At 46.1% G+C, this 12,544-nt stretch overlaps 1 protein-coding gene across 2 annotated transcripts in view; it reads left to right on the top strand.

The window, feature by feature from the left end:
• Positions 1-12,544, top strand: part of CSMD2 (CUB and Sushi multiple domains 2) — a 550,409-nt gene that overhangs the window by 293,931 nt on the left and 243,934 nt on the right. The gene's annotated exons all lie outside the window — the stretch shown is intronic.

The following is a 12,544-nucleotide window of genomic DNA, read 5'->3' as shown; positions in this document are numbered from 1 at the left end:
GTTATGTCCCTACGATGTACCTGGTGTGTGTGTTTACATTGCTATACGCTGTTTCACATGTTATTTTCACATTTACTTATTGTGTGTGTGTGTGTGTGTGTGTGTGTGTGATGTGCCCTTTGTTTTTTCATAAATTTTACAAGTACCTTGCCAGGATCTACAGAATGGCCTGCTGGAATCTTTACTCTAATGATACCAAAACTGTAGGTCAGCTGGAGGATGGTTGTGTCTGGAACACTGAGTCTTCCAGTCCATGAGCATAGTGTGTCTTTCTACTGACTTAGGGCTTTTCTAATGCTTTCAATGAGCTTTTGGATTTTTCCATTACAGATCTTGTACATTTCTTAATATAGTTACTCCTAGATATCTTATATTTGTTGTTCCTCTTATAAAGCATATCTTTTAGAATTTTATTTTTTTACCTATCTCTTGCTGGTGTTTTGAAATGCAGTTATTTTTTATTCTTTGGTTTTTGTGTGCAGCGACTCTCTTGTAATAATTTATCTGTGAATTTTTTGAAGTGTTCTACATAAGACAATCATCTTCCAAAACAGTGGTTTTATTTCTTTCTTTCCAATCCTTATACCTTCTCCTCATTCTCGCTCTTGCCCCAGTGTTCTAGCCTAATCCTCGAGTATCACATCAAGCCACTGTGATGATGGCGAACCCTCTTGTCCTAGTTCAGTGTTAAATAGAACATTTTCCCTTCATCGTTATGATGTTTGCTGAAGCGCTTTTTTAGTTTCTCGTTGTAGTTTGCTAAGAACTTTAATTGTGAATAGATGCTGAGTTTTATCAAGCACCTTTCTATATTGATACAATCATAGGTTTGCTCCTTCATTTTGTGAGTGTGACGAATTACATACATTAGTTGACTTTTCTAATGTTAAACCAACCTCACCTTCCTGGTATAAACCCAACTTGGTCATTTAGTATTATCGTTTTTATACACGCCTAAAATGGATTTGCCAGTATTTTACTTAGGCATTTGCTTCTATTTTGTTAGTGAGATTGGCCTTTTTTTCATATTACGCTTGTCAGATATTTTTGCCAAGATATTGCTAACCTCATACAATGATGTGGCGAGTGTCACCTCCCTTCATGTTTGTTCTGTGGAGTTCTACCTGAAAGGCTGGAACACCTCTCACTTTGAAAGTTTTGTGGAACTGTTCAGCAAAACCGTGTGGGTCTGCTTCTTCTTTGTTGGAAGATTTTAAACTATAGATGTAATACTTTTATGACTAAAGGATGATTTAGATTATCTGCTTTTTTCTTGAGGCCATTTTATTAAGTTTTCAAATTTACTGAGTGTAAAGTTGTGCATACTATTTTTATTATATATTTTATTCCCTTTTTCATTTCTTATTTTGTATCTTGTTTAGCAAAATGTCCATAGGTTTTACATTTTTCTAGTCTTTGCTAAGAACCAATTTTGATCTTCTTAATACTTCTTTTGATATATTTATTTCCTATTCCGTCAGTTTATGCTCATCTTTATTTTCTTCTTTCTATTTTATTTGGACTTACGATGTTACTTTTTCTGCCATCTTAATTTCTATGCTTAATTTATTATTTTTCAATCTTATTTAAGCATTTAATGCTATAAGTGCTCCTCTAGAGACTATTATGACTATATTCCCATGGATTTTTATATGTAGTCTATCTGTTATAGTTTAATTCTGAATATTATCCAACTTCCATTATTCTCTCATCTTTTAACCACAACTTTAGAAGTATTTTTTTATGTTCGAACAAAGGATTTCTTTCTAGCTGCCTTTTTGTTATTGGTTCTAAAGCTTGCAGTCCGAGAGCATAGTCTGTATTCAAATCATTTGAAATTTGTTGAGACTTTCTTTTTGGACCAGAAATGGTCATTTTTCACAAATATTTTACATGTGCTTGAAAAAGTAATGTGTATTTTATAGTTTTTATGTTCCATTACATCAAGCTCCAATCTTTCATATCTTCATCGATTTCATCTTCTTGATCAGTCAACTGCAGAGAAAGGCATGTTAAACCCTCCCACTCTGACGGTGGTTCTGTCTATTTTTCCTTGAAGTTCCCTTGATCTTTGCTTTATGTATTTTGGGGCTATGTTATTAGAGCATGCAAGTTGAGAATTATATATCTTGCTGGTGAGTTGAAATTTTTCAAAAATAATTAGCAACGACTCTCTTTATCTGTAGTGATGTCTCGATCTGGAAGTTTTTCCCAGTGGTTACATCAGCGGTCTTTTCATTTTTATTTTAATGAGTCTTTTCCTCTTGCTTTCAGCCATTCTGCTCCCCAGTGCTGTGTGCGTGTCCTGTGTGTAGCTGGGTTTTAAAACCCGTTCTCACAATCTGTCTTGTGACTGGAAAGCTTAGACCATTAAAACCATGCGATCATTTCTGTTCTTTTAGGGTTACCCTGAAATGCTCATAGGCACACTGAATAAAGTCTAATGTACATAGTGATTTATGTCCCTCCTGAGAAATCAGAGGTCTTAGAACATGTTTGCTCATGAGTCACGATTGCTACTGTTTAGTGAAACCGATTTAGATTTAGTCAAGTCCATTTAGATTTACTGACATACTTACTGCCACTGTGTTTACTGTTCCTTCTTACGTATCAGTTCTTCAAAACCACTTTCTATCTAAAATACGTGCTTTAAAATTTGTTTTCCTCTTGATGACAGACTTTCTCAGTTTTATCTTAAAATATCTGTTTTTCCCTTTCTTCTGGAAAGAACATTGATATTCACGAGGTATCTGATTCTTGGTTGATAATTATATGCTCTGCACACACAGAAATATTATTCCATCGTCTTCTAGCTTCCAGTGTTGCTGTCAGGTTACTCTCATTCCTTCGTATGACGGTATTCTGGCTGCTCCTAAGAACACTTATCTGGAGTGTTCTGTAGTTTCACGATTGTGTTGGTGCTTCGGTATTTATCCTGCTGGATTTCATTAAGCTTCTTGAACCTCTGAATTGTGTTGTGCATTAGTTTGAGAAAATTTGTAATCATTATCTTTTTCAACTGTTGCCTCTCCTTCTTCTCTTTCCTGCTTCTGGAAGTCTGGCATGGTGTATTAATCGTTCCCACTCTGCCCTCCGTGTCTCTCTTAACTCCTGTCGTACCTTCTGTGTTTCATTCTATTTACCCACTCTCTGTTCAGCTGTGTCTAACTTCTGTCAAATGCGTTCACTGAAGATTTGTCTTAATTTCAAGTATTTCCTTTTATAAAGTTCTGTTGGGTCCTTTCTCAAATGTTCCTGACTACGTTGTATAGTGCCTCACTCCTTACTCCTGTTTAGATCCTTCTCTAGCTCTTTGAATGTATCAGGCATGTTTATTTGGTTGTGTCTGTTAAGCCCAGCATCTAAGCCTTCGCAGGCCTGACATCGTTGTTTGTGGTTTCTCACCTTGTGCCCTCCGATCGAATGGTGTTTCCCTCCGTTTCGTAGCTCTGACTAGGTGGTTAGACTTGCCTGTGGGGTTCCTTGGGACCTGGGTGGAAGGTAGTTTCTTCCAGAGGGAGTTAACGTTCGCTTCTGCCTGGTGCCTGGTGGCATGCAGAAACGTCTTCAGGATAAGTTCTCAGTATGAAGATTCCAAACGACCCAAGTCATCTGAAGGCGGAAAAATCCTGCAAAAGTGGACTTGCTGTGCTGGACTCTCGGGGGAGGTTTCGGTTTGCTGTCCACTCAGTGTCAAGCTCTGAGATAAACAAACAATCAGCCCCCAGATCCACCCAGAGGGTAGTAGTGGCTGGTAAGAAGGAAGACAGGCTCTCCCTAAGGGAGCAGCTTGAAGTAGCCCAGCTTTATTCAGGAGTGTCCTGTTAGAGTCCCCCACCTGGGTGGGCTCTGACCTTTGTTTCTAGTTTTCTCTTTTCCACGAGGCCCTGATGACCAAAACTCTATTTTACCAGATTTTTTAAAATGCCCTCAAGGCCAAAGCCAGCTTCATGCTGAGTCACAGTCTGGGCCAACACAGTCACATTGCTTTGGGATCCGAGTATTCTCACCATGCTCGTCTTCTTGGGCTGCCACAACAAATTATTACAGACTGAGTGGCTTAAACAAGAGATAGTTATTTTCTCACAGCCCTAAAAGTGTGAAGTTTACAACCAAGATGCCAGAAAGTTCAGTTCCTGGGGAGGACTCTCTCCCAAGCTCGTACATGTCTCTCTTCTCACTGAGTCCTCACATGGCCTTTCCTCTGCCCACCTGAGAGGGAGACCCGCTGATGGCTCCCCTTCCTCTGATATGGACACGAACCCCATTGGATTAGGGCCCCACCCTCATGACCTCATTTAACCTTAATTGTCTCCCTAAAGGCCTCGTCTCTAACTGCCATCACGTTGGGGGTTAGAACTTCAACACAGGAGTTTTGGGTGGATCCAATTCAATCGTAACACTTCCTAACTAGTAAAAAGGTGTTTTTTTTTCTTTTTACATTTTACTCAACATTTTAAAACTGATCAAGGAACCTAGGACCACAATGCTGAGAACACTGGAAATAGATTTCCTCCACATAGCATTTTACTAACAAAGTTTCACATTTCCTCTACCTGTTTGAAGACGAATGTAGTCAATGGGGAAGGGCGCTCCAGCCACGTGGGGGTGAGGATGGAGGCTGAACAAGAAGTACCAGCTCCCATGAGTTATTAAGTTGGTGACTGGAATGCTGTTTCTTGGGCATTGTTAAAGATGCTCATTTCTGTTTTCTTTTGAACCTGAAAGTGGAGTACAGAGGGACTTGTCAGTAACACCTGATAACTTTCTGAGAAACAATTTGATTCACCCCCAGAAGGCCTGCCCTTGGCTGGTGTGTGGGAGTCAGTGGCCCCATATTGGTCAGTCCCCCACATGTTCTGTGGGAGGTCCCTCCAGGCTGGGTTCCTGGAGCCAGCCCCTCTGAAAGGCACTCCCTGGGGGCCAAGCTGTGCAGAAGGGTAAGGGTGTCCTAGCATCCTCACGGGTTCTCAGTGAGCTTTGGGTAGTCCTGGGGAAGCCCAGAAAGGCTGCAGGGTGTCTCTTCCCAGTGCCATGTGGGAGGAGAGCCACAGAGCACACGGTGCAGGAAGTAGGGTGTAAGTGTGCAGACTCAAGTCTGTGACTAAAGAATCAGAGCTGCTTCACTACAGAGAGCAGGGAAAATGGAGAGTGTGTTCCTACCTCTGTTCACCAGCCCACAGGAGAGAAACATGGGTGTTCAAGGACTGCCTGTCCAGTCGCCTTTGAGACATCCCCTTCAGCCAAAAGCATAGCCTCTCCAGGTCCACAGTATGTTTCTGAGATGAGCGTTCTCTCATTCATTGATGGTAGATATAATATCTGCCCCGGGGCACATGTACATAAGAAGCAGAGACATGCATGTAGATAAAAAACTGGAGTACAGACAGATGCTAATGGAGCTGTGTCAGAATGCTATGGGAAAACCTAGGAAGATACCACCAACCGGGAAGTCAGGGAGTTTTCACACAGGAGATGACATTTGAGCAGGGTGTTGAAGAATGAATAGGCTTGGAAATCAATAGCTCAGAGTGGACGCATGTGCAAAGGCACTGAGGTTTGGAACAGCCTTTTAGAACTGAAAGTAATTCAACACACCTAGATCAAGATGCAGATGGAAAGAGTAGCAGGATCCAGATCACTGTGAACCTACATCCTGCCAGAGAGGCTTGGGTGTTATCCTGAAACAGGTTTCTAAGGGTAGATGTGTTAGACTGTTGTTAATAATAATAATAGCTCTCTTTTATTGCATTCCAGTTATGTGCCAAGCTCTGAGCTAAGCCCTCTATGTAAATGGTTTTATTTCATTCTCATAATAGCACCATTAATTAGGTTTTGATAGACCCATTTGATGGATGAAGAAACTGAATCATAATAGGTTAAAGGTTAGTTGTTGTTTTTGTTTTTATAGCAGTAACTGGCAGCACTGGGATTTAAACCCAGTCTTTCTGGTTCCATTGCCCACCCACTTGCTGCGCTGCTGGATGGAGGGAACGAGACCTCAGAGTAGAAGGGAGGGGGTAGGGTTGGCAGTGCTGGGATCAGCCTTGGGAAGGTGAGGGCCACTCCTCTCCTGACCCAGAGCAGTGGCAGGAAGTTTTTGAAGGGTTACTCTGGCAGGAGTGGAGAGGGTTATAGAGGGAAACTGGAGGGAGTGAGACCGGTTAGGAGGCTGAAACAGTTACCCAAGTAAAAAAAAAAAAATGGAGGCATCAACCAAAATTTGGAAATGTGGAGGAAAAAAGAGATTTGAGAGAAATTTAGGGGAGGGGATGGGACTTGGTGACGGACTGGATGTGAGGACCGAGGGAGAAGAAGGGGTCTTCTTCAACACGGTGTTCCATGTGACGCATCCCAAGTGACCAGCACAGTGTCTGGCGCATAAGTAGGCACTCTGTAAACATTCATTCAGTGTTCAAAGGAATGATGATTCAGTGCTCTCGGACTTGGACCAATGGGAGGCTTTAAAACGAAAATGCAAGAGGAGGAACAAACGTTGCAGCAGTTAAGAGGGGAATGTGGTGCATTTGATGTGCCTGCGGTTCATCCAAGGGTATTTGGATGCACTGGTTGGAAACTGGATAAATCTGCATTCATCAGCACGTGGGTAGGAAAAGAAGCCCGAGGAATGGACAACCTTCTTGGAAAGAGCAAAGAGAGTATGAAGATTCAGAATGGGTCTGGGAACATCGTCCTTATAGATGAAAGACACCCAGCGAAGGAAACTGAGAAAGATCAATCTAAGAGGCACGGAGAGAGTCGTGCTGCAAAAGCAGGAAGAGTTTCTAACCAGGATATGTCTGATGATGGCAATGGTGAGAAAGGTCTTGTGGAAAAAGAACTAAAGAGGCTGTTGGGTTTGGCCTTGGAAGAAGACCTTTTAGTGGAACTCTGGGGGCAGACATGGTAGTGGGGTGTGGGGCGAATGGATGGGAGGAGAGGCTCTAGAAGCCAGTAGTGTAGACAGCTCTTTTGACAGGTTTCATGGCGGAGTGAAGGAAGGAGCAAAGGTTGTGTAAGGGAGGTCGGGTAGGGAGAAGGTGTTGGGTTACTTAAGGTGTGTGTTTGTTAAAGATACTGGAAACTTGCATGTGTTTATAGGCTGAGAGCAGACCAAGCAAAGAGGAAGAGTGAGGATGTAGGAGAAAGAGGATGGTGAGTGGAGGGAGGTTCTGCAGTAAGCCACAGGCGGAGGGGATTGAGAACACAGGGGCTCCCTTTGCAAGGAGTGAAGAAAGATGCTGTTATGAGAAGAGGCTGAGAGTTTTGCTGGAACACATGTCCCTTGGTCTCTCGTGATCATGGATGATTATGCATCCCAGGTACCTGTGCATGGGTGGAAATAGGGGCCCTTCCTGGAATCCCATCCCCCTTGTAGGACCTGTGCAGCCTGAGCTGGAGAGGGAGATGACCTGAGAGTGTTTCATTGACTACGTCTTCCCCACCCACCAAGGGCAGTAAGAAAGCCCAAAGAGAGAAAGAAGCAAAACGTTCTGGTGTAGAAATGGCCAAGAACCTACATATGTCAAGGTACCAGCCTTGACTGAGCACCTGTAGGCTGTGCCGCCCCGCACTGTGGGAACAAGAACTTACAGTCTTTCTGGGGAGGCAGGTGAAGGGGGCATCTCTACCGAATACACTAGGGATAAAACGGGGAAGAGAAGGCTCGGAGCCAGTGAGGCTGGCCTGCTCTGGATGCACCGTCACACTCTCTCATTGATTGGGATTTCCTTGGGAAGCATGAACCCCACCTTGGCTGTTCGGACTGTCTTAGTCTTAAAGACACAAATTTCAAAGCTCTTTCCTCCAAGATCTGATTCAGTGGATCGGGATAGGTGCCTGAAACACACCCTGGTGGTCTGACCAGTTAAACGTATTAATAAACAACAACTCCCTCCCCGCTCCAGCAGAGGACCCTGGTCAGGCAGCCCCAGCTTCCAGACACTGAACTCCTGGTGCACAGACGCACCTGGCCCTTCAGTCCTCCATCTAGGCACAGCCTGTCCCAGTGTACCTTCCCTTTTCCTTCAGGCAAATTCCTCATCCCCCTGAGAGACAGGTGTCCCAAACCCCCTCTTCTGAGAAGCCTCCCTAGCTACACCAAGTCTTGATCCTTCCTCTGTCCCTGCGTCTCCTCCTTTGTGTGCGTATCACGCTGTACTGGTTTAGAATCCCCCATAGCTCAGAAGTGCCCTGAAAGCAGAGTGGAATTTCCGAGAGTGTTTCTCCTGCAGTTACCACAGTGCTGGGTATGGAGGCGGGGCTCCGTGCTAGTCAGGCAGCTCCTGGGGAACGGGAACGCTGCCCTTGTTGGCCCCAGGGCCACCTCCTGTGAGGACCTTTCCGTTCAGCCTCCTGGAAGACGCAGCTGATGAAATTTCCGTGGTCAGGACTGAAGCCCAGACCTGCGTCAGTACCCCCTACCCGCACACACCTGCCTTTCTCTCACAGCTTCCCAGTATGAACTCAAGACATATGATTCAATTTGCATATGAACTTCAGTGGATTTGGTCGGGCACGTTAATCTACCTTTGCCAAGAAGGAAGTAAAGTGAGGCTGGAGAGGGAGAGGGAGACAAGAGAGGGAGGGGTGGGAGGAGGCTGGGAGGGAGAAGGAGGGGCCTGCCAGGGAGAGGGAAAGGAAAGCTCATTTCCTGAACTTCAAAGCCAAAGATAATAGGGTTTTGATTATTCACTCCTTGAGGATTATCAGTGTCACTCTTCCCTTTGCAGACTGAGGATTAGGAAACAGCTCCCCAGGCCAGTGATCACTCAGCGGTGCAGATGTCAGGAACACCTTTGCTGGCCCATTTGTCACTCATGCAACAAGCATCTGCCCATGCGCGCTCCGTGCTGGGCTCTGTGTGAGGTGCTGGCTGGCCCGCAGAGAGGTCAGGGGTCCCCAGAGGCCGTTTTTAATGGCCTTCTCCAAGCCCTAAACTTGATCCCCTTTTCTTTTCAGTTTCTTCACTTCACTTCCTATCTCGGCATTCCTCTCCCCCCAGAACTGGCTGTGGCTTTGGTGTCCCCTGCACCCTGCCCACTAGTCTTAAAGAAAAGCCCTGTCCCCTGTCCAGCCAGGGTTTTGTGCTCCCACCTATTGGCCACACCCCTGGTTCCCTGATCTCAGCATTCCCCACACCATGCAGGTTTTCCACATACTTGGGTGTCTCTGCTAGACCCTGAGCTCACTCGGGGAGTGGCCATGTTGATCTTGCATTGCCTCTCCAAAACACAGCATTTGGCAAGTGCACATGAACTACTGAGTGGACACGTGAGTAAATGAATCCATCAATCAATGAATGAATGAGTCATGAATGGGTGAAAGGGTTTACTACCTTTTTTTTTCCGGCTCCTTTCAGAGCCACCAAAATTAAACAGAGCTGGTGACCGAAGTTCCAGAACCTCTGAAAGTGCTCAGTCTCTGTCCCTGGGCTCTCTTGCCCTGCCTCCTCAAAAGGCTTCCTCATCTGAAATATATTTAAAGACTCATACAACTCAGTTACAAAACAAACATAACAATCCAATTTAAAAACGGGCAGAGGATCTGAATAGACATGTTTCCAAAGAAGACACGCAGAGGGCCAAAAGACAGGCAGAGCTGCTCAGCTAATCATCAAGGAAATACAGATCAAAACCCCAGCGAGACACCACCTCATACCTGTCCGAGTGGCTTTTATCACACAGAAAAGACTCAAGTGTTGGCGAGGATGTGGAGAACAGGGAAGCCTCATGCACAGTTGGCGGGAATGGGAACTGGTGCAGCCGCTGTGGGAAACAGTATGGAGGTTCCTCAAAAAACTAAAAATAGAACTGCTTTATTATCCAGCAGTTCCACTTCTGGGTATTTATCTAAAGAAAACAAAAACACTAGTTCAAAAAAATACATGCACTCTGTGTTTATTGCAACATTACTCACAGTAGCCAAGCTATGGAAGCATCCTAAGTGCCCAGCTGTAGGTGAATAGATGAAAAAGATGTTGTGTGTTGTGTGGAATACTATTCAGCCATAAAAAATAAAACAGTGAAATCTTGCCATTTACAACAACACAGATGAACCTTGAGGGTATTGTGCTGAAGGAAAGCAGTCAGAGAAAGATGAATACCGTATGATTTCACTTATATGTAGACTCTAAAGAACAAAATGAATAGGCAAAACAAAAAAAGTATAGATACAAAGATCAGACTTGTGGTCACCAGAGGGGAGGGGGCTTGGGGTGGGCACAATGGGTGAAGAGGGTCAAGAGGTACAAACTTCCAGTCGCAGAATCAGCGTCACAGGGATGGACTGTATGTATAGCATGGACTGTAGGCAACAATGTCACATGCCTCTTTGTAGCTTTATATGGTGGCAAAGGAAACTAGACCTGCTGGGCTGACCACTTCACAGTGCATGCGAATACTGGATCACGTTGCACACCTGAAACTAATACAATGTTATATGTCGGTTATATGCAGTTTTCTTCACAAAGCCTTTCCCAAAGATGCCAGAGGCCTATCTGCTTGAACCCCTGAGGGTTCCGACCAGCCGTTCCACCGGCCTCCCCTCCTGCCCTCACAAAGCCAGTTCTGGAGCCCTGCCCCGGGCCCTCAGCCAGCCCAAGCAGGGGTCACCGTGACGGCGTGCCCAGGAAAAGGGAGCCCCCTTCCTTTCCTGAGCTGATAGTCAAACTGACATCAGCACTGGTAAACCAAGGCTGTGTGGGCCGAGGTCCACCCTCAGAAACTCAGAGAAATTCTGTGAGCAGGAATGGGGGAGCTAGGACTGGGCAGGGCATTGTGGAGAGGGCTCTAACTAGCCGGGAGAGGGCAGGGGCATTGGCTGTGAGTTGCAGAAAATGCCACAGAAGCGTAAACAGAACACAGTTTATTTTCCCCGCATTCCAGAGGTCCAGAGGTCCAGAGGTGGAGAGTCCAGGGCTGGTTTAGTAATTTCCTCAGGTGTGTCAAGCACCTTCTGTTTTTCCCTGTGTCATTCCTTGCATGTGACTCTTGTCCTCATGATCATAAGAAGACTGCTCCACCTCTGTTCTCACATATGTATTCCAGGAAAGCAAGAAGAAAGGCAGGAAAATGCCCTGAGGATGCCTTAGCTCATATCTCATTGCCTGGAATCCTGTCACATAACCAGCCATCCTTATCTCTGAGGTTAGCTAGGTACATTGCCACACTCCAGACAAAGCCGAGGTTCTGTTAAGAATGCGTAAAGGGAGGGAGGGACATTTAGTAAACCACTGTCTATGTCTGTCACAGACTCCCAAAACATGAACTAGCTCAAAAGGAGCTGCTTTGGTTGGAGCAGGGCCCTGCCCACTCTAGCTCCTTCTCCACCTTGACTGATGGCCCCTAAACTGTCTTTATGGGACTCTGGGGTGCCTGGGAACCCAGTTTGGAAACCATTGCTCTAGGCCAGAGATCAGCAAGCTTTTTCTGTAAAGAGACAGATAATAAATATTTTAGACTTTGAGGAGCACATAAGGTTTTTGTTGTACATTCTTCTTCATAGTGCTCATTTTTTTAACCCTTTAAAAATAGAAGAACACTTCTCAACTTAAGGGGCCACACAGAAACGGGCCATAGGCCCGATTTGGCCCGAGGGCCACATGTCCTCCAGCACATGCTCTGCGGGATCCTGGGGCACAGAGTTCTCGGCACCGGGTTGAGGTCAGGCAGCAGAGCAGAGCCCCAGCTGGGCAGCAGCTGTGGGAATGTGGTCATCGGACAAAACAGCCAGTCTAGACCTCATGGGGCTTCAGCTTCCCCTCAAATGCCTGTGAGCTGTTGGGTCCTCTGTAGCCCCCCCAAGACACTGGGCACAGGCTGGCGAGACCGGGACCCCTGTCCTTTGGCTGGTCCTGGACTGTGTCCAGGAAGGACAGAGTGTCCTCTGGGACCAAGGCCGGGCATCCTCTGTGGTCCCACCCACCGTGGTTCTCAGGAACGGTAGCTGTGTGCTGAGGGGTGCCCTCCCTACCTCCCACCCTCTGCAGTGAACCCAGATTCAGGCTCCCCTAAGCCCTCCTCTCACTCTGGACCCCGTACCTGCTGCTGGCAGATCTCTCTGCCTCCAGCCCTTCCTTCGTGCAGAGTTACAGCTTCCCACTTCTTCACATCAAGTCCACGGTGCCTGTCCCGGCCTGCCAGGTGAAACCACCTTCGGACGCAGCCGGGCGGCTCTTCCTCCCCTCCCGCCCCTGCCTCCGCTGCCTGCCCTGCTCCTCGTCCCTCGGTTCCCGCTCACAGCACCTCCTGAACAGAGCCCACACCCTTCCCTACCCTGCAAGGCCCGGAGTGCCCCTCCTCCCCTGACCACCTTCCATTTCTCCCTTCTTTGCGATCCCCCAGCACTCACCATCTGCACCACGCCCTGGGCACTTATTATTGTCATAGCATAGGGGGAGCAGCAAGCTCAGTGCTTGGCACATAGCAGCTGCTCACTAACACATCCTAGATGCTGGATTCATTTACTCATTTATCTAACGGGTGTGAAGTGCGTGTCTGAGCCGTGTACAAATGTACCTCTTTGATCACGCCTGTTTCATGTG

This window comes from Phyllostomus hastatus, unplaced genomic scaffold (assembly GCF_019186645.2).
Source record: "Phyllostomus hastatus isolate PE091 unplaced genomic scaffold, TTU_PhHast_1.1 phas_scaffold_182, whole genome shotgun sequence".
NCBI lineage: Eukaryota > Metazoa > Chordata > Mammalia > Chiroptera > Phyllostomidae > Phyllostomus > Phyllostomus hastatus.
This window is presented reverse-complemented; position numbering and strand designations above follow the sequence as displayed.